Raw genomic sequence first — 22,860 nt, forward strand, 5'->3', positions numbered from 1 at the left:
GACGTTGCAACGTGCCGACAGTCGGGGAACCCGGAAGTAAATACTTCCCGGCTGTCGGTGGTCACAAACGAGAACGTAAAAAAGACTAGACCGACACCCAGAGCATAACAACATGCGTGCTGGAACTTCTAATGGCCGCTCCATCGAAACCGCCGCCATAATCTCCATGCATTTGGACGCGTGACAATGACCTAGCTGATCAGCTGGCCAAAACCGGAGCCATCCAAGAGGATCTACTTGAGATCGAGTCCCTGTTGGGGGACATCCATGTCACTGCTATCACTAGGTCCCAGACAAATGCTCACAATCAACTCTCAACTGCACAATGGAATAAGGAGACCCCAGATGCTGATTTGATTATGGCTCAAAAAGGGGATCCAATAATTGGTAAGTTTTATCAACACATTGAGGACCCTGAGAACTTTCCCCTGACGGATACCTATTACATAGGGAAAGAGGGCCTCAGAGTGTTGATGAAATGTCCAAAAATGTTCCGTATCCAGGATGGTTTGTTGGTAAGGAGATCCCTAGCCGGCCATGATCAGTGGGTGGTCCCTACCTCATTCTGAAGACTGATGTTAAGTCACACCCATGATGCGGCCACAGCCGGTTATAGGGGGTTTCATACAACACTTGAAATCTTAAGAGAGGTTGCATACTGGCCACACATGGGGCAGGACCTCAACCAATACTTGAAGGGGTGTCTTGTGTGTGCACAATTTCAGCCAACATCCCTCACACACCGTGCGCCTCTCCATAAGAGGGGGATGACACTGCCATGGTCAGATTTGCAAGTCGATTTTATCGGGCCCGTGATTCGTTCTTCTAGAGGGAACAAATACATGTTGACCGTGACATGCTTGTTCACTAAATGGGTGGAATGTCTCCCGGCCCCAAATTGCAAGGCAGAAACAGCAGCTGCCCTGATGATCAACCACATCTTCTCGTGTTTTGGACTACATCAAATGATCGAGTCAGACTGAGGTAGCCACTTCACTAGTGAAGTAATGACAAAGATGTGGGAGATACTTGGGGTCATAAGGAAACTACACATTGCCTACCGGCTAGCCTCTAGTGATGCAGTGGAGGGATACAACAAGACAATTGTGAGCATATTAAAAAAGTTTGTGGCAGATTCTGGGCCAAGTTGGGATATCCGACTACCTCTTGTCCTGATGCTCATCAGATCTACCCCTTCATCTGCAACTAAAATGTCACCGTTTGAGCTGATGACTGGTCACAGGATGGTGCTTCTCCAGCATCTGCTCTACAGAACCCAGGAGCAGACATTGATCAATGCCTCCACAACTGAGTATTTTGAAAATCTGAGAAAACACCTTCAACATGCTTTTGCCTATGCTCAGCGAAATTTAGAAAGATCTGCAGAAAGCATGAAGACCCACTATGACTTAAAGACTACTAGAAAAGAATACCATGTAGGAGATCGGGTCTACTTATACAATTTCCAGAGGAACCAGGCCAAACAGAGCAAATGTTTGCCTAGCTGGAGTGGTCCTTTTGAAATTGTAGACAAAGGGCCTCATTACACGTAGTGCGGTAAGGGTTTACCGGTACCGGTAAGGGCACCGGTACCGGTAAACCCTTACCGCCTTACTACGAGGTCCCTTTGTGGGTTGGTACTTTAACGCCTGCTGTTTAGCAGGCGTTAAAAACCAACCCGCAAAGGGACCAGGGTGCTAATTACGGTACCGCAATTTGCGGCACCGTAATTAGCGCCTTCCCCATTCCCATAGAGCTCCATGGGGAAAAAATGGGAATGGGGAAGGGCAATGGGGGAAGGAGGAATTACCGCCCTGCCAACCTTGGAATAGGGTGGTAATTCCCCTTTCCTCCAAGGCGGTGCCGGTATTTTACCGGCATGGACCAAGGTGCTATTAGCACCTTGGTCCACCGCCTACCGTGTAATGAGGCCCAAAATCTCACCAGTCGCCTACAAAATCCGTATCACCAAAGGCAGTTTGGCAGAGGGGGAAGATAAGTGGGTCCATATCAACCAACTGAAGTGTTGCCATCCTAGGCACACTCTGCAGCAACTAGAGGATTCTGCTGTGATCCCAGAGAGGGTCACTCCAGCTCCCTAGAATTCCAACTAGAAAAAACGATTCCATCTGTATAATCAATAAATTGAAAATATAAAAGATTGTCCTGATATGACAAAACATATGTATCTGCCCCACTACATAAATAGTGGTGGGGAAATGTCTACAGACAAGCTTTTGCTTTGTCATCCTAGAATTGGAAACCATGGAGACTAAAACCAAGGAGGACCACCCAGGGACCGGAAGGAAAAATCCAAGGGGCCTGGGGTATCGCTCCATACTCTCATCAGGAATTGGCGAGGAGAACCGGTCGATCCACCACTGATGGGAGAAGCTGATGAATTTTGACATTTGGACCAGAAAAAAAAGAAACTGATCATCCCAATCTCGCGACTTCCCTTGACGGATGGTCAAAGCCAAATCACGAGGGGTGGCTTGTGGGATGCATTGACCCACTAGGCTCTGCCCTGCGACAAACACTGTGTGCTGGTGGCACCAGAACCAGCGAAATGGCCGCCAAAAGCCCTATGCGCGCTAAACCCATGAAAATTGCGCTGTGAAACCAGAAAGTTGGCTGTCAATCTATTTTGCCTGTGTCAGTGGTGGAACAGGAGACCACACTGCTAAAACTTGTCATTGGGCTGCCCACAGAGTGAAAATTGAAACTACATGAAAGGCAGTCCTTCATTGCAAGGAAACCCAGAAGTGCTCTGAAATCTATTTTTCCTTGGTTGCTGAAATTACAAAATAATGATTCCAAGCATCAGAAAATATCCAACATCCTTGCTGGGTGTTAGTCATCACTTTATTTAAAGAATCCACATAAGCACACAATGTCAGGAAAAGCAGATTTGTACTTTTGGTACAGGCATTGTCCTATAGGCCAGTACGAGCCTGGCGGCTCATCCATAATGGTGAGGGGGCTCCCACCCAGTGGCCCCCTCACCCATTATGGAGGAGCTAAGGAGTCAGCCCAGTGAAACAATAAGCACACCCAAAGCTGCTTTTTCCAGCTGAGGGAGTGCTCCTGGGCTGGCTGAACTGTCAAAGGGAAACCCTATTTCCCTTTAACAGTTCAGTTAATTCGCCAGCAGTGCATAGCTCATTGGAAATGCTGGCTGGGGCACTGCATGTCTGTATGTGCAAGGGGGAGCTCCTGCGCCACCTCGCACATACGGACAGAGCAACCTGGAACAGGGCGTTTCAGCACCCGCATGCAGGCCAGTGCAGAAGGTATGTTTATGTTCATTTATTTTATTGAAATGTGTATGGATGCGAGAATGCTTGTGTTATGTGTGAGTGTATGGTGATGGATGCTCGTGTGAATGATAGAGTGATAGCTGTATGAATGTGTGTGTGTGTGTGTGTGTTCATTTGTTTTGGTCTGTTGAGCTGATTTTGGCAAGTGGCGGATAGAGGGGGGAGGAGGGTTGTACAACAAAGGCATTTTAAAAATGCCTAAATGCCTTTGTTGCACAATACCCCTACCCAGCTGCCAAAATCAGCTCTCCTTCTGAGGTGTTGTGGAGCCCAGGGGACAGGGATGCTATTTTTTTACTGGATTTCTATCATATATGTCCAGCCAAAAAGACCATGCTTTCCCCCTTGGCACCCCAACGCCTTGCATACACACATAACCATGTTGATTGTGGTAGGCCTAATGGGGACCAGGGGACAGGGATGGTATATTTTTTCTGGAAATCTATCATGGATGTCCAGTAAAACATGTCATGCCTGCCCCCTGGGCCCCCGAAGCAGCAATTACAAACTGTTTGGGTATTTACCCATTTTTTTTAAAAGAATGCTATACAATGCAACTTTTTAACCCATTGTTTTATTTAAAAAATTCACAAGGGGAAACCCCCCGAACCTCCCTTGATTGGTTCAGACTCCCTCACTGCGCTCGATCGCTATGGCATTTTTGGGGGAAATAGTTATGCCCCTCCACTTAAAAAAATCACCAGCCGACACTGGCTCTCGGACTGTGTTGGGAACGGTATGGGTGAGCACAGGGACTGTGGTAGAAGCAGGGAGGGCGGGAACCATGGGGTAGTGGTGGGAGCAGGGTGGGGAGAGCCCAGGGTGTGTGCTGGTGTGGGGAGAGCCCAGGGACTGGGATGAGGGAGCCCAGCCACTTTGATGGGAGCAGATGGGGGAGCCCAGGGACTATACTGGGAGTAGGGTGCAGTGACGGTGCGCAATACATACTGTCCATTTGGCATTTTTTGGGGGGCCCGGCCTGCCCAAATTTTGCTCAGGGGTGGCGCAGGCCAAAAAATGTTGAAGACCACTGGCCTAGTAGATTTACAATGTGAGGCAACTTCTTTGATTGGCATACTCGTTAGAGTCTCATATACAAAACAATCCAGTGTGCTAGTGTATGAACATCACACATTTCACAGCTATCTCTATAAAAAAAAAATAACACCAACACAGAGGGGCAATGGGGTCCCGAACAATTTATTGTTTGCTCAGGGGGGCCCTGGCATAAAAAGTTTGAAGACCACTGCCCTAAAGGATGCTCCTCTTTCGGCCTCCTGATTTCTATACCCTTCCTTATCCCTCATTTGTCTATATAGTCTTCCAATTCTTGTTCCTATACTTTCTGTATCTTCTTCTCTCTGTGTTGGTATATCTAATGATCCTCGCTATCCCCCAGGGGGAGTTTGCGATACTTTCTCTCTGTCGGTTCGCTCTTGAATTTCTATGGGTATCACACTTCTACGCCATAAATATTCAATCTCATCATCTTTAAATTCCTTGTCCCTTCTCCTTATTTCCCTTGAGTACTCTTCCTCTCCCCTTCTTTGTAACCTACATGCTTTCAATCTTTGGGCATCATCTACTTTTTCTTCTTCTAACCTTTCCCTCTGCCTTTTCACCTCCTGCTTTCTTCGCTCGTTCCTTCGTTTACATTCCTTGTCTCTCTCCTGTTCATATAACCTCTTCTTCCTTCTCTTTCTCTTTTTTATCTTGTTCTTCCCTTTATCTCTTTCTCGAATTCACCCAATAGCTTTGTCATCTTACTTGAGTTGTATTGTGAACAGAAGGTCCCAACACCTTCTTTTGATCTTGGCACCCCGGGATCAGGAAAAGGAGACTGAAGCACATCAGGACACTCAGACTGGAGTTCAAAAGTCATCTGTTTATTCTTTTCTGCAGAGCAGGACACAGCATACAGCATACTGAAGAAAAGTCTGCAACTCCCAACTTCCCCCTGCTCTCAGCCCCTTATATACAATCTTAAAAAGTGAGAATGCAATGATCAATGCCTGTGATTGATTGGCGTACCTGCCACTCAGAATTAGTTTAAACAGGTCTCATCTGACTCATTCTACACCAGTGGACTCTCCATTAACTTCTATGAAACAAGTTATCCACTGACCTCATCATGACTAGCAGAAATCGACCATTTTGTGTGCTCAAGCATTCATTTTAGAGTTGCCTGACTTGTCTTAACAAGAATGGCCAACTAAATTACAAAATGCCTGACCACCCTATTTTTACTCAAAACTTGGTCCCTGCTCAATTTCGAATCTGGATTGTATGATAATTTACGATAAACATGTACTACTTGACATATTCTCTACTATGCACGACATTCTCCCACAAAATAGATTGCCTTTAAAGCGCTTTTCTGAAAGGCACTACATTTCTGATTTTTTGCAGTATTAGAGTCATTGATCAACCCGACAAGTTAAATGCTTTCGGTTTGAGGGGGGTAGGGACTATCTTTTATACATTCTGGGGCTGATTCATGGAATTATTTGCTCTGAAAAATGGGGATTTGTGCGCCATTCTGCCCGCAAATCCCTGTTTAACAAATGGGGATTTGCAGGCAGAATGGTGCACAAATCCCCATTTTTTGGCGCAAATAATTCCAGGAATTAGTCCCTCATTTTGAGAGGGGGTAGGACTACCTCCTGTATAATTTGTCCTCCCATCCATTAATTCAGTACTATTGTTGTACCCTTAGCTGTATTTATTAGTCTCCTTTGTTTGTCTGCCTCTTCTTCTCTCTATTGTTTTATTCTGTCTATCCTTCTTCTCATCATGCTGTTTACTTTCATTGCGTATCTGTATGTATTTGCGTTCTCTACTTTTGCTCTCTTATACTGTCTCTCCAGTAGTATAGGCAGGGAGGTCGTATGGTGGATTAACATTTCCTGCTGCTGTTTTCAATTCCTTAAAAGGGTAAAACCTCTCCTCTTTATTCTCGATGTTTTGTTTCTCAGAAAGGGAAGGAGGAGCTGAAGGTGTTACGTCTTCCCTGTTATGCTGACTAAGCATCCGCTCCTTATGAACTGGATCTTCTTTCTCATTCTGATACATTTTCCGAAGTTCTAATACTACCAATTTCTTCTCTAGCGTCCTTCCCTTATACGTGTCATGCAAATATGTCATGAAATGTAATAATACTATATTTGATAATGAACCTCCTGGAGGCCAGTGCATGAATGTCTTATTGACCATGCCCTTAATCTGTTTGGAATGGTGCTGCATAATCTTGGCTATATATATTGCCAGTGTCCTGCATAGGTGTGCGAGTGGTGTCTCCTCCATTACGATAAACCAATTCAGGCTTTCAATATGTACTCCAAATGTTCTCTTACTTCAAAATTAATTAAATATATTGTTTCAATATGTTTGAGTAGGCCACTCATATTCAAAAAGATCAGGATACTTCCCCTATCTTTGTTTATTATTTTTGAAAACAAAATGTATTCAACACTTTTTTCTTAACTCTTTTGTTTGTACTTTCCATTAATTATTTTTATATTGTTCTTGTTTTTCTAGTATCTTTAGACTGTCTTCTTTACTTCTATTTTGTTTTGGTGTAATTTTAGCTTGTTAATTGAAATCGATCCTTTGTCAAGAAAGTGTAAGGAAAAAATAGTTTTTTATTTGTTTATTTATCTTGCGCTATTCTTTCTTTGTTTATGCTGTTCGTTTAAACACATTGGGCCTCATCACGAGTTGGGCGGTAACGCCGGCTGTATTACCACTGGTGCTATTAGCCCTACCGCCAAACCCCTGGCGCTATTTGCGCCGGATCACACGTTTGCCGGAAAGGTTAGTGCCCATTCCAATTGGGCCCATTTGGGAATTCCTCATTCCACTTTGGGTCCAATGGGGAAATTGTGCGCTATTACCACTGGCGGCCTTCCCGGTGGCGGTAATAGCGCTTAAAATCGGCAAATTTGCAGCGGATTTGCCCCCATCTTGGATCCGAAGACAGCGCAGTCGCCACCAGAGGCGAAATGCTGTTTCAGAAACAGTTTTGCTCTCCTGCAGTGCGTGGGGAGGATCACAGAGTAAGAGATGGGTAAAATACTTTACTTGTTTGGACGGCAGGTGTTGATGTATTCTCTATGCAAGCCTTGTTCGGGATGTTTGTGCATTCAGAAAGTGAGGGGTGTAATAAGGGTAGTATTTCAGTCCATGCTGTGTACAGGCACTTTGAAACTGTTCTAAGAACACGCGTGCTGTTAGCCAAAGGCCATGCACCCAAGAACAAAGTTATAAGCACTGCAGGTATTAGCCACTGCATACCCAAACATTGTAATATCTATGGACATACAGCTAGGAGTGTAGCCTCTGGCAAGAACAAGTGAAGCATTCCACACCTATCGATACAACCGTACTACCACCCATTACTCAAGTGATTGTGGGCAGGATGTAGGGTTGTGGGTGCATGGCTGCAGGTCGCAGGCCGTGTGCCACACTCATAACACTCTAGACCCTGGCCAGAACCACCGCATCATATTACAACATTGCATACATCCGTAGTATTGCTTAGCAGTCAAATAATTCTGAGGAGGTTGTACAGTCTTGGGTGCATGGCCGATGGCCGAAGGCCATGCACCCAAGTACAACCTTATTAGCAGTGGAGTTGTAACCCAATGTACACCCACACATTCAAATATCTATGCACATACATCCAAATATCTAGGTCCTGCCCACAACCACTGCAACATATTAGACAGGCACATTAGTGATTGTGTACTTATGGTGAAGTTGTGTTTACATAGGAAGAGCACTTTTTGAGTGCTTTATAACTGTGCTCCCCTTGGACGAATCCTCACCAATGTTTGGGAAAAAAATATATCAGACACTGAATTTTTTTTGATTTTTGAAAGTTTGGTGATGTTTGGTCCGGGGGGGAGTTATAAGGGAGGGGGGTTCTCAAAATGTCTATTTTACCCTTAGACTAAATGAGGGAAAAAGTTCCTGGCTGTGAACATGTGGCGCTTTCCCTGATAGGTTGTGGAACAGCGCGAAGTACGTCAGCTTTTTTCGGTGCCCCTGCTATCTTTTATTCATGTTTTGATGTACGCTTTGATGGGGGGTGGGGTGGGATGTGGGAGCACAAACTGAAAAAGTAGAGTTTTCTTGTCACCAAAGTCCTACGTCTAAATGGAAGATAATGCCCACTGTACCAGTATCAATTACTGCATGTGGGTTAAAATGTTTTTGGAATAATATTGCCATCAAACTGGCGTCCTAAGTTTTGAAAACTAAGGCCACCATCTGTACTGTTTGCTGGAAACAGCAATTCTGGAGGTGTATGGGAGTAGCGCTTCTCATAATTGAATTTCATTATGTTGTTACAAAGTAAGAATGTATTTTCCTTCTGAGTGAAAGTCACGAGTTGCTTTTTTGGTTGGATGCTCCATACGCCCCCGCATCCCACTGAATGTAAAAGGGGCAATTGTTTTTTACCTTGAGCGACACATACATCTAAAAAGAAATTCAAGGAATGAAAGGGTCAAAAAAAATAGCAATTGATAAGGTTATGTTTTAAAAGGTTTGTAATGGAGATGCAATATCAGTCCACGAAGATTCTTCGCTGCGAATACATTGGTGTCTGACCTGCACAAAAAGAATGGAGGCAGTACATATTATGTAAGTTTACTTTTGCCCATTCTACAATGACCCGCACTTTAATTTTAACTTACCGACAATCTAATTGTGCCAATATAACTGACATATTATCTTTCTGCACTGTTACATTTTTCCTGTCATTTTGCAGAGTGCATAGGTTCCCCATTTGTAGAGTATGACTACACTCATCCTTTTTTAGCATTAATATTTCTTGTTTGCCACGTTATGTTTGCTCACATACCTTTGTGTATCCCTTTGCATGTTCTTTTGTTCTTCTTTGAAATCGCGAAACGTCATTTTTTTACATTTGTCCATTCATTTTCCATTCATAACTGAATTATGTCTTCCTATGTAGTTGCCATTTTGAAATCTTATGGCACATGCAGAATCTCGGCGTTTGTAGCCTGTTACTATAGATATACATGGTCAATAGTAACCTTTCACTAAACTGTCATGTGTGACCACTTATATTTGTGTATTACTTTGCTCATTTTTTGTGTCTTTTTAGACATTTTTTGGTAGAGGTTGGTTATTGACACTTATTTTCTGTTTTGTTTCCCACCTATGTACATCTTGCCGTACTGTCCGTGCCATGGTTTCCAAATGCCGAGTGAGGACTTTTTTCGGACGCCAAATACAACTGCTCATGAGCGGTTGCCTGTGCATAACAATTATGTGGGATGACACTCTAAGCCCGTTTTACCCATATGCTGAACTAGCTATTCAGAGCAATATCACATCATTTATGGTGCTGTAGGCTCAAGGTCATGGCGCCTTCTTGGAAATCACTGTGGAAACAAAGTGGCTGCTTTCACCAGGAAACCATCATTTTTATATGGGAAAAAAACACTGTGTTCCTCATGTTTAACATTTGCAATGCCGCCCTTAGAACCATTGTTATCATTGCAATGAAAATGGGATTACTCCGATGGTCCCTGACAGCTTGTTGTTAAATAAACCTACTTTACGAACTCTAACATGTTCACACGTTTTCTTTTACAATCCAATCTATTACTTCAAAATGTAAATTATTAGGTTGTACGTCTACGTCACTGTATGTTTACTTACAGGTTCTGCGTCACGTCACGTACTTGTGCTTTGTGCACCCTACCATGGAAAGGGAAGAGGGGCTATGTATGAAACAACCGCCTTCCCTTTCTATGGTGGCCATCTTGAAAAAGGATTTTGTTTTGTTATCCGACCTGCCTAAGCCGCACCCAAATTAAAACAAGTACTCCTCCTTTTTAGTAGCACACGTTACTGCTGTGCAAATTTAAACCATTACTGGCAAAGATTATTGCATCTATGTATTTTACTGAGAAATATGCAGTACTTGCAGTGAATGCAAATTTTTTCAAACAAATTTATTTACATTGTGAAAGGTCGCTATTAACGCAATATTTACTTTGTTTACGGGTGGCTTTATTTTTTGGTACGGCAGGTAATAAGGCAATTTGCTAACGGCAATGAGCAAAGAGGCAACACACGGTAATATATGTGGGTACAAGTACGGCAACAAATTTTGTGCATTTTTTATTTGCAAGATAGCGGCACTGTTTCTAATGCATCTTCATTACAGCAGTGCTGCTGTTTCTTCGGGAGGAGGGATGGCTTTAGCTGATGTCATTTTCAGATAAGTACAACATTTGTTACAGATATATAATGTGTAGTGCATTGGTAATCGCTGCATACCAATATGTGTTGGCGTTCTGTTAGGGAAATGTTGAAGGTGTACGTTCCTACATCAATATAAAATCTATTTCCACACTGTCCATGAGGCATAGATCTTACTGTTAACTGTGTACTGATTCTGGGACATGTCAACGTGCTGTACGCCAGCATATTGTCATGTGGCATTCTCTGCAAGGTGTATACTGTTTAGCAAAAGAACCTTGTTAAAGGGACATTACGGTTACATTGCCCTACTGAAAATCTGTGACATTCAGTAAAAAAAAACTTTATTAAAGGGACGTTATGGTTAAATTGCCCTAATAAAAACCCGTAAAATTCACTAATATATATATATATATTCGACACTCACTCTTCTACCTGGCTCTGCCAGTAGCAATCCTTAATGTTCAGCTATAGAACTATATTGTGTGCCCTTTACGTCTTTCTTGAGCCCGCGAGTTTGAAGTATCCTTAATGCTTCTTTTATATAATCCCCAAAAATCCAGTTACTTTCTATACTTTTTGTTTACTACATAACATAATTACAATCCCTCCCCCATATGCTTTTACCAACTATGATGGTCTACTTACGTATGGTCTGCAGCTCAAGTCACCCGGCATCGCCTCTCCTGTAATCAATTAGTTTGCCTTTCGTCTGTGGCGCTTCTGCGGGGACCGAACAGAAATTTCTTCAAAGGGGGACCTGCCGACCATATATCAGTCATGTGACTTTTTAGAGCACCACTCACCGCAGGGAACTCCACGCTCATCTGGTTTATGGTGGGAGTCGACAATTGTGCAGGAACCTAGGTGTGGGTTCTAGGTCTGGGCTCTAGGTCAAATAGACCAAAACTATACGCACTGCTACCAAATGTGCTCTAGCATCTTGAAGCATTTGTTCAGCTAAATGGAATTACCAAGAAAATACTTTGGACCCAATAAACGGACAGACTCAACGGAGATGGTAAAATACTGCTTTAATCTCAAGAAGTAAAGCAGGGTGAATAAACACTCATCATCTCGACTCACGCAAGATCACACTATCTCTTCATTCAGTTCTAGCTTTTATAATAATAGATGCGTCATCTATGATGTCATCCTACGTGGCAACTTCAGAAACCTATCGAGGTGCGGTTCGGATTAGGGGATTATCTCTACTGTAGAAAATATGCATGTTAGTCCCTCGTTGGTGGTCTCTTTTCTGTGAGACACAGCCTGAGCTACCTCTAATCACATGGTGTACAGTAATCATCACAGCAGAAAATATGGCATCGGACTAATACTGTGCAACATTGTTTGGAAATGTGCTGGCAGGCTATTCTAATTGGTTGGCAACCCAAATCCAACCTTGGGCATTCGGCTTGCTAGCAGCAAATACATAGAAATGAAACCCAGGTGGTTGGAGATACATCAGCTCTTCCTTTGTTTCCCAATTAGGCCATCCTCTCTCATCGGTAGGCATCATGCCAGTGTCTTCTGTTTGAAGGTTGACCTTGCCAGTCTACATGGTCTCAGGACATCCGAGTGTAGATACACTGCTATTTTAGCTTCATGCCTACTGAATAGCCCTTGTTTGCAAGCTCTTCATCAAGTGTTGCAGGACCATGAATTTGTCTATATCAACGGTGCCTTTAACCTTATTTGATTCAACTTTTGCTGGGTGCAGTTCTCCTTTTGGCCTTTAGAGACTTGCTCACTCTATCCCATATTGACCTTATGCCTTTTAATCATCCAATATTTGGCATCAGTGAATGTTCGTGTTCCTCCTTATCTTTGGAAAATATGTCCTGGCGTTTTCTTCATCTCTCGAAATAGCATCCTTGGTTCAAAGCCAATGTACTTCCCTATTTTGCAAGGAATACAGCTTCTTCACTGTCTTTCCATGTTTAAATGCTGGGCACGCAATTTTAGGTAACTTGGTTGGTTGACATGAGCCGTCGTCCATCTTGTTCTAATGGTAGTCCAAAACGTTGAATATATACCTCTCATCAGCAAGCTTCTATGTATCCTTCGTACCTTGCGTTTCAGTGTATTTACAGTTATTGACCAGGGGGTTGCTTCATTCTTCTTTGTATTCGCAAATACTGCATCATGGAGTACAAGCTTCTCTTACTGCTTTAGTTATATTGTCATTCGCAAGTATTTTCATCTTGTTTCATCATAGGGTCATATGTCTTCTTTCGGACATTCTTTTGCAGTTATAAGACTTTGTTTAAAGTACATCTATGCCACGCACCAGTTTATTCCTGGCTGCTTTTCGACAACTCTTGTTAAAGACTCCAATCAAGCAGTTCCACTAAGTCAGTGCCTTGTCTGGGATTGCTCAAGGGAAGCCCTTATTTATATATTTTTATGTCCAGTTCGTGTACTCTGGATGACAACCCTTATATAACACCCCTCTCTTAGAATCCCCCTGACCCCACTGAGCCAAGAAGTAAGTTTGTTTTGCAAATTTAAAAGGTTTTTTTGAGAATCAAACAATATATATATTGTATCGCACTTTTATAATAAATTAATAATTGATATCACACTTGTGAATATGAGCAGTAATCAGCAATAGGTAATCCTACAATAGCACAGTTCTGGTGACTTATGACTAGGAATAGGGGAATAAGTTATCAGAGAATGCTTTATGGTTTCAAGGAGATGCAAAGATGAATAAAAGGCAGTACAGAAATAAACTTGATATGATTTCAGCAAAAGATAATGTGATCACTTTTTCTTTGACAATTCACTCCGCCCCCTATGCAATGTAAGGAGATGGAAGTAACACACACAATTCTCAGGAATACACACAAATGCAATACAAAGTTCCAGTTCCCCCCAGCGAGCTTAGACGAAAACAGGTATGATGTTAAACACAGGCAAAATCCTTTTAAATGTGGTGGCAATGAAGTGAAAAATATACTCAAATTGCTTTTAATTCCCTATAGGAGGTTCAGGGTGGGTGATAGCTACTTTAAATTAGTTCAGGATCACTTTAGCAATGCTCTATGAATGATTGTCAGGTTACAAGCGAATTTCAGCAAAGGAAAGCAAAAGACAAATGTTTTTACACGTGGCTGGAATGAAGCAAAATGTCAAATCGCTGCAATTTAGTTGCGTGCGTCGAGTGCAATTACGAAGGAACTATAGGGAGTAGATGGTTATAGTCTTGTTGGAAAGCGTAGAATCTTAGCTGCAGAATGAAAGTTAAATTTCGTTCCTATGACAAACGGTTCCGGAGATACAGACGATTTTGTGAAGGTAGTTTTTCAGAAATTAAATTTTAAAGTTTCAAACTGACAGATGACAGTTTTGCAGCTTTGAATCAAAAGAAGGGACACGATTTCTATGATGTAGTTCTCAATAGGTTAAAATAGTTTGAATTAGATTATTTTAAACTAAGAGATTGGTTTTGCACAGTTCTGGCTGAGTACTCACACTATATGTTGGACAGGAATGCGACTTCGTCACGGTTCGGATCAGGATTGGCTGCGGTTCTCTCGCCACTGGGTACTGGTTCTCTGGTTCCGGATCTCTGGTTCTGGTCTGGTCGCTGGTTCTGCTCACAGCAATCTGGGTCAGCTCTCAGTGATCTGGTCAGGATTGGCTGCAGTTCTCTCGCCACTGGGTACTGGTTCTCTGGTTCCGGATCTCTTGTTCTGGTCTGGTCTGCTCTCTGGTTCTGCTCACAGCGATCTGGGTCAGCTCTCAGCGATCTGGGTCTGGTCTCTCTGGATAGTTCTGCCTTCTGGGTCTGCTACCGGTTCTGGCAAAAGTTCTTGGCAAAGAATTCAAACAGCCCGCCCGGCTGTGAATAGTTTGGTTTGGTTGCTAGGTTTTGAAGGCCTGCTGATAGGAGTTCAGCTGTTGGGTTCTAGAGTTCTTGGAGTTTTGTTCTGCAGTCAGTTTGGATGCAAAGTCTGGAGTCTGGATGTGAAGTCGTCCACCAAAATGCTCCGCAGAAAGTGAAGAGTGAATCCCCTGCCTGTCCTCCACTGTCTCCTTTTATGTGTTTTGAAAGTGGGTGGGTCGGCTCATCTTCTATGCCCAACCCACTCAGGGTTCTGATAGGTTGAAGAATTTTCTGTGGTCTCACTGGAGAACAGAGTTGTGTGTCAGAGTGAGTCATGAGGTGTCATCTTTATGGCATACAGAAAGAACACGCCCCTTTGCTTTTACCTTAGAAAATCATTTTTCATAACTACACATATTTCCCAGATACACAGTTGTTTGACATTACATGTACATATTACAGATTACTTATGGTCCATGCTTGTTCAACTCTGTTCTTCCTAAGAGCTTGCATTCAAAAATGACAACTTATTTTCGTTTTTGGTAGCTTTTGCAAAATTGGTTTTTCATCAAATCTTTACACAGACCTGTACCCTCTTCCTGAGCATATTAATCTAAGTTATCGTGTCTCTAGCATACATACAGTGTCAGTAGTATTGATAATTAGCAGGGTTTTGCCTCAAAACATGGTACAGAGTTGAGTCTAATCTTAAATTGTGGGTACATTTCTTAGATTAAGGATCTCCAAATTGTACATTTCTGTCTTCTGGTTACAATCAGTTTTCAGTGTTCTTATAAAACATATATTTGCCTTCAATTAAATTCACTTCAGTGTTTGGGCCCGCCCCCAGAAACTTGGGAGTCAAGGATCACATGTCTCTTCTTGCTGGCAGAGCTCTGTTTACAGTCCACACCCAAATTAACATACCCCATTCAATTGCAAGAATGGGGTTGGGTTCAGCAGGCTGCAGGAAGTCCCCTCCCTCTCAATCACCAGGGCCACGTGGTATCCTGCCTTCTTGTGTGTAGTTCTGAGGTGAGAAGGTTTTCCAGCCTCTTGCAATGTTAATTGAATCAGCCTGTCTTCAGGGAACAGCAGGTGTTTAAAATTTTTAATTAACCAAAAAGGCTTTGAAGTTTCCAGCTGTCTCAGGAGGCTGATTAGCTTCCGAAGTAGCCGTTCTCCTGTCAGAGTATAGACCGCTAGAACCGGCTTGTGAAAAATGCAGGTACTGCACCCATTTTTGGGATCTGTCTTGAATTAATGCATTTCAAAAAGGGGATTTTGCTTGATAGAATATAATCCGTGATTAACATGGCATTGGTGTTTTTCCTTTGGCACCACATTTCACTCATGGCGCTTCTGACCCAGCACGCTTGCACTGGTGGGTGGCAGGTCAGGTGACCATTTTGGTGTGCGCAAAAACTGCACAGTTTTCCTGGATTCTGGCGCACATGTGGGCTTTTCCGCCATCTTGGATTTCCTAAGCCCACAGCACCAAATGTTGTAGCATAATGACTCAAACGTGGGTCATGACACCCAACACTCTGCAAGGGACATCCTTCTTGGTAGGTATCCTCCACTGTTTCAATGTGAGGGTATCTTCTGAATCGCTGCCTTAGTGCATATCGTTATTCATACAGTGAACGTGGTATGGACATGTCGCATAAACTTGTGCATGCGTTCCCAATTGTAGCTCCTCATCTGTTACTCCAATAGGGTGGGGATGAGGGGGCGTTGATTAGGGAGAATGCCTCCACTTGCTCCTCTACAGCAGTGAATATTGGGAATAACAGGATGTGAGTCAGGCAATGATTCACAGAAAAGATGCTTGTGGACAGGGTTTCATGTGGATAGAGGAGGCTGCACTGTGAGACATGTTCTGGGGCATTGGGAATGTGGCTCGTAATGGAATGAAGCAGTGGGCGATTGAGGACAGAAGGTGATGTGGAACACAGAGAAATGTGAGACTGAGGGCTGCAATATAATGTGGGATGCAGGGCAGTCAGGGCTGTGGGAAAATGGGTGTTGCATAAAAGCCAAAGATGTGGAATAGTAGGGGATATAGGACAGGCTGGTGTGTAGTCAGGGGATGTAAGCAGAGGTGGGATAATGAGCAATAAAACACCTAAAGAAGTGCCGGGCATGGGACAATGTGGAACATATGGGGATGCAAGGCAATGGAGGGTGTGAAATGGGTAAGATTGAAGAACTGTAGATACTAAGAGACATGCAGAGCAGGTGAGAATGTAGGACGAGATGTGTGTGGCAAGGCGGAGAGAGAGACAATCAGGGGTTCAGGGCAATCTTTCATAGCAGTGAGGCCTGTAGGTAGGGAAAGCCCAGAGCCAAGGTGTGTGCAGGCCCTTCAGGGATGTGGAGCACTTGAGGATGCAGTACAGGCAGACTCAATTGTTTTTTTAGAAGGATAGAGGTGGCTAGTCCTTTAGAGTTCACACTGCTTCAAAAGAGCCCTAATGAGCTAAAATTGGAAACTTTATTTTCTGTCAGGAGAGTGCAAGATCACTGAATTTGATTCCACTGCAGCATAATGCACAACAATCCCAATAAAATTCCTAAGATCAACTATACATGTATGGAGATTTGCTTTTGGGCCTGGAGATGCTCCAATGCAATACAAACTTGCTTGTTGTTGGTACAAGGAGAGACGGTCAGCCATATCCGGGTCAATATTTAGACGGTGAAGCACAGAGAGGACCACATTTGCAGGATCCATAGGATCACCTCTTTCTGCTCAGATTTCTATGCTCCATGGTATTATAAGTCTTGCAACAGGCTTTCTGAAGTAATGTGCCCCCGCGTTTTTCAAACACCCTTTTGTTGAGCCATAATGAACAGAAAGGTCACTAGACAGAAAGTAAGCAGAATGGTATATCTGGGGGTGAACCCATTGTGTGCTTGGGTAGGTGAGCAACAGTGACATAATCAGCTATGTGGTACCCTCTCACCCATACCAAAGGTCTTCTTGGTGCCCTGCGTTCAAACAGCTTTTGCTGTGCTCTGCATGCACCTTCTGAACGACCTACTCCAGTATTCAGAATGCTGCTGTTATGCCAGTCCCGCTGGGCCAGTACCTTGTGTTGGTATTCCCTCTGCTCGGGCAGGCGATCATCGCTTGCCATCTTGGACTGGCTGCCATTGCTTCCACGCAACATCAACACACAGAGTGCATGTTTCAGAACATAATTCTCCTGTGAGCACAGCAGCAATGAGTCACGTAAGTGATTTGCGATTGGTAAACTGATATTTATGACCTGCAACAGATGTGATTTATCAGTGCAATGTCATCAGATAAGGCCCACGTGCCGTACCTTAAGTGCATATCTGCAAATATTCCATGGAGGCATCTGCAGTACCAGGGCTGCTGCTGCTCATTGACATGTGTGCACTACAGAGATGCCTGGTTGTAAAAAAGGCCGAAGCACAGTAATATAGTTAAAATAACCCAGCAAACTCCAAAACAATTCAATTAATAAATGTGTTCCAAATCTCATAATAAACATATGATCATGGAAAATGCTCCATTAAAGAGTACCGTTTTAGCTGAATGGCATGGTCACGAGACTGGAGAGGACTTCTGCCATCTTGCAGTTAGCAGCCTAATGCTACTAAGCAAAGTGTTTCGAGTTCCTGCTGGCATCGTTTTATTTTTCTTCCCTAACTGGGCATTGTAAATATTTGGGTCACTACTAGCCTATTTAAAATTATTTTCATTTCTGTCTGCCAAATTGTTTTATTTTTCATATAGCTACTAGGATAGTTGAACCCTTTTGGTTGGTACCAGGCAAACGGTATTGATTGCTAGTCAGTACCAGCTATTTAATCTGTTTCAGTAAATGCTGTACCTTTTATATTAAGTCTTGGTTGCTACCATCCAATTCAATCTATTTTAATCACTACCAGACAATGTAATATGATTGTTCTTCCCTACTTGCACAATTGTATTTATTGCCGATCGCTATTATCATTTTTAATATTTGCATGATCCCTACCAATCCATCTCTGCTACTACCCAGTCATCATGCCCCCCTCATCCTAATCCTTCTCCTACCCCTCATCCTTCTCCACCTCACATGCGGCCTCTGCGCTCACTGACAACTATACCAACATTTCCCACTTGTCCTAGGTGCGGCGCAGATCAAGCCTCATATATACACATGTTGTGGCTTTGTCCCCGTCTGTCCCAATTCTGGCTGGACATTTGTTCTACATTGTCTGACATTCTGGGACACCCAATCACCCCCACCCCACTGCATTGCCTATTCCATTATCTCCCGCAGTTACCCCGTGATGGTAAGAAACTGGCAGGCCTCTGCATGCTACTGGCAGTTCGCTGTATACTACACTGTTGGCTCCGCCCTAGACCACCTACTTATACTCAATGGCTCAGATCGGTCACATGGGCTCACGACACGGAGCAGTCCTGGAGTGCCATGCAGCATTCCCACTCCAGGCCGAGGGACATCTGGCCGAAGTTTCGAGACTATATTGCTGCCATGACCTAGCCGTCTATTTCCCTGTCTGCCTCCCCAGGTGGTTCCCCTTGAATAGCGACCTGTTATGGTGTATGTATTAATACTTTGTGTATTGCTTTACATCAATATGCTATATTTACGAAATATGCACTGTGGATTACTAAGTTTTATTTACATTTAGCGCTGGTGCCATGTGGCCCCCTCTGGTTGTTGTTGTGCTGTCAAGTCAATAAAAAAGAGTTTTAAAAAAACAAAAACTATACCAATATTTCAAATGGATTGTGTCCTCCAACGCATTCCACATCTTTGACATGTAATGTCCACAGCTGTGCACATTATATGTCAAAGATGTGGAATGCGTTGGAGGAACATCCAGTCGAAAGAACGGTACCAGTTGGTAAGTAACTTGTCCTTCTCCTTTTTCCTACCCCCTTTTCCCTCAGTCGCTATCCCCATTCGCCACACACCTCCTAAATGGCTTTGTTCTGACCACAACACTAACCAATACAGACATATCTACCCACTTGCCAGCTTATCAAGGCTTCCCCATCTATCACTCTCTCTCTCTCCTCTCTTTTGCCCACCCACTGAACTAAATATGGCCATCTCAAATGCCCAAACCCTTTGCAATAAACACCCCTTCCTCGCTGATCACATTGACTCGCATTACGCTAAACTCTCTGTGATGGGCATTACTGAAACTCGGATTCCCCCAAACCTGACTGCCCTCCATTCAGACTTTGCCAGTTTCTCCTACTCACCATCACTGATTCAAAATAGTGGTGTTGGTCTGATGAACATCTAAAACACAGCTTCAGCCCCTCTTTCCTGTTCAGACCTCACTCCTTCCTCCTATAAATACATCTTACCTCCAAACCTTGCTCCCACCTCCATCAGTATCCTGTACATCTACCACCCACCTGTCACCCTCATCCCATTCTTTTCTGACCTGGGGCTAGTACTCCAAACTCTTCCCAGCAGAGACCCCTGTCAGGTGACCTTAACGTGACTAATGTGTACAAGGCACATCAAGTAAAGCCAGTGTATGCTGTGCCAGAACACTCCCAGGCCAACCTCCACAATATCCCTACGCACACAAATGGCAGCTCCATGGATCTTATTTTCATTATTTCCTTCTATTTTAACTCCTTTGCTCGCTCTGTTGATATTTCACCAATGGCCCACTCACTCATCCACTCCACCATCTCTGCTTCTCTTGCTTCGCCCGTTCTTGATCAACTAACACAAATCATGGCTTAATGGTTCCCATCTCAACCATGTCAGGACCTTCCTCCAAACTCTCGCCCCCATTTGCTCTTTTACATAAAATCATTTTTACTGATTTCAGCACTGCACTGGCTACTCTCTTTGGCCTACACAATCCTGCTTATTGCTTTAGCCCCTCCTTCCCAGCATCAGCCATGGACCTCCCCTTCCGTCCAACAACAGATGATAACCATGTGTCTTCACTTACATTGTACGCCAGAAAACACTACTGTGCTCTTCTTAGAGCTTACAAAGACTCTTGCCTTGCCTTCACTGCTGTTCCTGATGCTGCAAATCCTTCTGCTACTCCAATCTCATATTGTATCTGATCTCTGTGCATACCCCTGCAAGCTGTCCATGGATGTATAGACACTGCTTCCCTACTCCAAACACTGCTCTATGTTCTCCTCCATCACTGCTAACAACTGTGCCTCCTACTTGTTCTCAAACATTGCCACAATGCATGGCTCAGTGTCCACCCACCTACTAACCTCCACCTCCTTTCTTCATGTTCACTATCTCCACTCTAAAAATGCGGGTTGCCCCTTATACTGTTGTACAGCTCTGGTTGGGACTAATATAATAAAAAACAAAGAATCCAAAAAGCTGTATAATAAATCAGAAATTAAATCCTCATACTTATTATAGGCTGGTATCTAAAGATATCCTTATTAAATAGCCCTTCTAAACAAAACTTACTCATAAGAGCAAAATAGGGAGACCAAAAAATAAACTGATAAGTAAGAAATAATACTGTATTTCATTAAACATAGTAGTAAGCAAAAAATCATGAAAACCTTAAAGAGATATAATATTGACAATGAATAAATAATCAAGAAGACAGCTTCAGGTATAATAATAAACAAAAAAATCATGAAAACCTTGAAAGAATATAATATTTACAGCATAAATGTTGAAAGAACAAAAAATAAATGTCAGATGTCAAGTCTGCCAGTAGATTAATGCTGAAAGGTCAAACAATAAATGTCAAATAACAGGTCTGTTATTACCTGTTATTTGACATTTATTGTTTGATCTTTCAGCATTCATGTACTGGCAGATTTGTTATTTGACATTTATTGTTTGATCTTTCAGCATTCATGTACTGGCAGACTTGACATCTGACATTTATTGTTTGTTCTTTCAACATTTATGCTGTAAATTTCTTTCAAGGTTTTCATTATTTTTTTGTGTATTATTATACCTGAAGCTGTCTTCTTGATTATTTATTCATTGTCAATATTATATCTCTTTAAGGTTTTCATGATTCTTTGCTTACTACTATGCTTAATGAAACACAGTATTATTTCTTACTTATCAGTTTCTTTTTTGGTCTCTCTATTTTGCTCGTATGAGTAAGTTTTGTTTAGAAGGGCTATTTAATAAGGATATCTTTAGATACCAACCTAGAATAAGTATGAAGATTTAATTTCTGATTTATTATACAGCTTTTTGGATTCTTTGTTTTTTATTATATTAGTCCCCCACCATAGCTGTACCACTGTATAAGGGGCAACCCGCATTTTTAGTCCACTATCTCCACTCTATCACCCTTGGCCCAGCTGTCCAGCAGAGATATTTCACATGCTATGCTCAGCCAAGCTAACCTGGGATACCATTGATACCATTGCACCCCAAACAATAAAGGAAAGGGCCCTTGCCACATTGGTTGACCTCTGTTCCCTTTTTAATCGCTTTCCAATGGCATCTGCCCAACCTGCAACAATGTGAGCATGATTAAACCCATGTTAAATTAAATCACTGCTGACACTAACACTCAAGTTCAACTGGCCCATTGCTCTTGTGTATAGGCCCGTTATAAATGCCATATCATATCATATCATATCATATCTTCTGCCCTACTACTCAAAAGTCCTTGACATAATAATAAATACAATCTGAATAAATCCCCTTTGTAATGTTGGCACCAGATACACGAATTCTTGAATAGTTAAATATTGCATAAATTAGTCATTGACTTGCTACTCTGATATGTGTGCTGGAGGTACAATAGGGAATATATTGTTAGATTATGCATGTTGCTTTAGACTTAATTTCTATTATTATCAACATGTAATGTTATGCAAAATGATTAATATTTAACTGTTATTGCATTAAATTAAAAATCCTAGAGAGGGTGATTTTTAAAATTACATTGTCACCTTTCCTGAGGAACATTCACTATCTGACTCTCTCCAATCTGGATTTCGTAGCAAACACTCCACTGAAACTGCTCTCAACCATGTCTCAATCTTCCTAACCTCTGCCCACCAATCTCACTGCACGCCCATCTTCATTCTACTTGACGTCTCTGCCACCTCTGACACTGTGAACCATTCCTCCATCTTCCAAACCATTTCCTCTGTTGGCATCGAGGACAGCGTACTTGAATGGATGACTATCTCTCAGACTGCTCCTTCTCCATCTCTTGAAAACTCTGCTTTCCACCCCCATCGAGTGGGCACCCCCAACAATCAGTGCTAGGCCCACTCTTCTACACCCTTCAGACCTGGTCCCTGGGTATGGCTAAAGTAATTTCCTCATTCAGCTTATGTGGCTTCCATTAACACCTCTTTGATGATGACACCCAAATCTTATTTTCCTTTCCCTCCCTCACCCCGGACATCTCAGAGCATATCACTAACTGCCCCACCTCAGTCTGTCATTGAATACTCCTACGCTACCTTATGCTCAACTCTTGCAA

The sequence above is a fragment of the Ambystoma mexicanum genome, chromosome 6p, assembly GCF_040938575.1.
Source record: "Ambystoma mexicanum isolate Mex_15411 chromosome 6p, UKY_AmexF1_1, whole genome shotgun sequence".
Classification (NCBI taxonomy): domain Eukaryota; kingdom Metazoa; phylum Chordata; class Amphibia; order Caudata; family Ambystomatidae; genus Ambystoma; species Ambystoma mexicanum.